The sequence below is a fragment of the Bos javanicus genome, chromosome 5, assembly GCF_032452875.1.
Source record: "Bos javanicus breed banteng chromosome 5, ARS-OSU_banteng_1.0, whole genome shotgun sequence".
Classification (NCBI taxonomy): Eukaryota; Metazoa; Chordata; class Mammalia; order Artiodactyla; family Bovidae; genus Bos; species Bos javanicus.
The window spans coordinates 18,169,392-18,172,988 of NC_083872.1; the positions used below are offsets into that span (position 1 = coordinate 18,169,392).

General features: G+C 37.9%; 1 non-coding gene across 1 annotated transcript; it reads left to right on the forward strand.

The window, feature by feature from the left end:
* Positions 1 to 2,772: 2,772 nt before the first annotated feature.
* On the forward strand, positions 2,773 to 2,891 carry LOC133248961 (5S ribosomal RNA). The gene has a single exon (XR_009736789.1). It is a non-coding gene; the product is annotated as a 5S ribosomal RNA (ribosomal RNA).
* The last annotated feature ends 706 nt before the right edge of the window (positions 2,892 to 3,597 follow it).

Below are 3,597 nucleotides of genomic sequence, written 5' to 3' on the forward strand. Positions count from 1 at the left end.
TGCCTTTTTGCATTGCTTTTTCTTGGGCATGGTCTTGATCACTGCCTCCTGTACAGTGTCACGAACCTCTATCCATAGTTCTTCAGGCACTCTTTCAGATCTAATCCCTTGAATCTATTTGTCACTTCCACTTTATAATCATAAGGGATTTGATTTAGGTCACACAAGAATGGTCTAATGGTTTTCCCTACTTTCTTCAATTTAAGTCTGAATGTGGCAATAAGGAGTTCATGATCTGAGCCACAGTCAGTTCCTGGTAATTTTTTTTGCTGACTGTACAGAGCTTCTCATCTTTGGCTGCAAAGAATATAATCAATCTGATTTCAGTATTGACGATCTGGTGATGTCCATGTGTAGAGTCTTCTCTTGTGTTGCTGGAAGAGGGTGTTTGCTGTGACCAGTGCATTCTCTTGGCGAAACTCTGTTAGCCTTTGACCTGCTTCATTTTGTAGTCCAAGGCCAAATTTGCCTGTTACTCCAGGTGTTTCTTGACTTCCTACTTTTGCATTCCAGTACCCTATAATGAAGATGACACCTTTTTGGGGTGTTAGTTCTAGAAGGTCTTGTAGGTCTTCACAGAACCGTTCAGCTTCTTCAGCATCACTGGTTGGGGCATAGACCTGGATTACTGTGATATTAAATGGATTGCCTTGGAAACAACAGAGATCATTCTGTTGTTTTTGATATTGTTGAATAAAAAGAACACATACAAGCTTCCATTTTATTTCTCTACTAATTCATTTATATTATAGTTTATAAACCCTAAAATAGTCTGAGGAGAGAAAAATGAGTATTTTCTCTCAAGTAACTCTTAGAACTATTGATTAATGATGAGCTTCGGCAACAAATTGAAATCATTTTGAGTCCCAACTCTGCCAAACTCTTATTGTATTATGTTGGGCAAATTATTTCATCTCTTTAATTTCAAATTCCTCATCTAAAAATGAGTACCTACTTCATATGCCTGTTGTGTGGTCCTTGGACAAGCAACAGGAATATCGCCTAGGTACCTGTTTGAAATGCGGATTTTCAGATCTCCCCCAGACTTAGGAAATCAAAATCTGCATTTTAACAAGATTCCCTGGGCTATTCATGTGCACAAATACAGTGCTTGTGTTTGGCATATTAAAAATTGATCAGGACTATTAGTTGTTGTTGATTTTATTCATAACAATAATATGTAAATATCATTCTTGCAATAAAGATTGATATTCAAGACTCATGTAGATACAGCGATATAAAAATCAAACCATTTCCTTTCTGATGTTTTACAAGTACCTAAAAAGAAACAGAATATAAAGCAGATCTTGTGGATACTAATAACCAAGAGACACATGCTTCTCATCCTCAAAGATCCCATCGGATAAAATATAAGCCAAGTACATCTAACAGAAATAACAAAGTGTTCTAACTTACGGGTATGGGAATAAAGAATTTATTTCCAGAGGAAAATGGATAAATTGAGGCAATGCTAGTTCAAAATAGTACTTTTGAACAAAGAGTAAATTGTATTTGACCTGAGGAAAAAAAAGGCAAAGGGAGAAGAAAAATCACTTTGTGCCCAGCCAATAACACTGTATATATTTGGTCTTATGTCAGAAATAACCTGAATGTTCCAGGGCTTAATGTTAACTCCAGTCAAATGTCCTTTAAAGTTACCCTGCTGTGACTAGGTGATTCAAAGGTCACATAGCATTTCAGCTGCAATGGGAAAGCTCAGTGGGAAGTAAAGAATGAAATTGCTTGCTACTTATCTTTAGATTCTCTGTCTAGGTTTCTGAAAAACCATACTCAGGTAGCAAATACAGCTTAGTAATGATTTTTTAGAATTGACACATGAAGTTTAAGAAAGGAAAGAAAAGCAGCACATTTTTTTTTTTTACTTTACAGTATTGTATTGGTTTTGCCATACATTGACATGAATCCACCACAGGAAGCACATTAATATTTGCCATTTTATAGAATAAAGGTAAATCCCAACAAGGAGAGCACCTTGGCTTGATATCACCCTTGATGTCCCAGAGATCAAAGTAGATGCCTAATAGGATAGTTTAAAATCTAATATACAACTGATTGCTCCCTTCTGTTAAAGCCACATACTAAGATTGCCCAGGGCAAAGAGACATAAACACCGCTAATGCCCCATTTCACTTAGAAAACCTTTATTTTCTTTTCAACTCCATATATCTGACTTTTGTAAGAGCTCAACTTATACAAAATGAGAACTTCAAATTAGCCATAGAAAAGTACTATTCTACAATGCCAAACATCGAAATATCTTCCAGATATGCACGGTTGCCAGTGTTTTCTCTGTACCATGCACTGTTTTAGATACTAAAAGATGGATGTAAAATAAATCAGAGGAATTTCCTCTGTGATATTTACTGGAAGTACATAAGGAACCAACTGACTCAGCAGGTGGCACGAGCAGGAGATGAAAGAGACTTGGGTTCCATCCCTGGGTTGGGAAGATCCCTGGAGAAGGGCACAGCAACTCACTCCAGTATTCTTGGCCTGGGGAATCCCATGGACAGAGGTAGCCTACCAGGCACTATAGGGTCTCATGGAGTCAGACATGACTGAAGCAACTTAGCACATACGCACATAAGGAACACGCAGAGGTGTATGTAATATTTTACAGTGAGTCCAGATTCCTGGCTTCCACTCTGTTCCCATCCACTTTTCACTTTATGACATGTTTCAGTATAGCATATAAATGATGTCTAAAAAGTCTGTGCTCCATCAATGTATCCATAGTTTGAAGACTCATGTGTCTCCGGCCACACCACTCTGAACGCGCCCGATCTCGTCTGATCTCGGAAGCTAAGCAGGGTCAGGCCTGGTTAGTACTTGGATGGGAGACCACCTGGGAATACCGGGTGCTGTAGGCTTTCGGAGAAGGCAATGGCACCCCACTCCAGTACTCTTGCCTGGAAAATCCCATGGATGGAGGAGCCTGGTAGGCTGTAGTTCATGGGGTCACTAAGAGTCGGACACTACTGAGCGACTTCACTTTCACTTTTCACTTTCATGCATTGGAGAAGGAAATGGCAACCCACTCCAGAGTTCTTGCCTGGAGAATCCCAGGGACGGGGGAGCCTGGTGGGCTGCTGTCTATGGGATCGCACAGAGTCGGACACGACTAAAGTGACTTAGCAGTAGCAGTAGTATGATACTAAAACAGCTGATCTGTAAGTTCAAAAAAATTTTTGAAACTAAAATTCAGCCATTGTATTTCTCAAATGTGTAGAAACAAGATAAGTGCTTTCATAAAATTCTTTATATATTGTGAGAGAAAACCATTTTAAAATATCACAAAACTTTATGAACCAGACCTCAAATACATTATCTTTATTATTAAGGAAATGTAAAGTAATATCAACGGAAGTAATTCAACAGTAATTAGTTTCATATGCCATTCTTACACTAATACAGAGTGTAATTTTTTAACTGGTTCCAAAGTTCAAAATTAAATGATTAGTTTCTAAGACTGTATTATCATTTTGTTTTAGGCCAAAAAGGAAGTTGGAAAAGCTTTATTTTAAAAGTCATGGTATTGTTTAATTTTTCTAAGAATCTTCCTAAAGTACTGGTTAA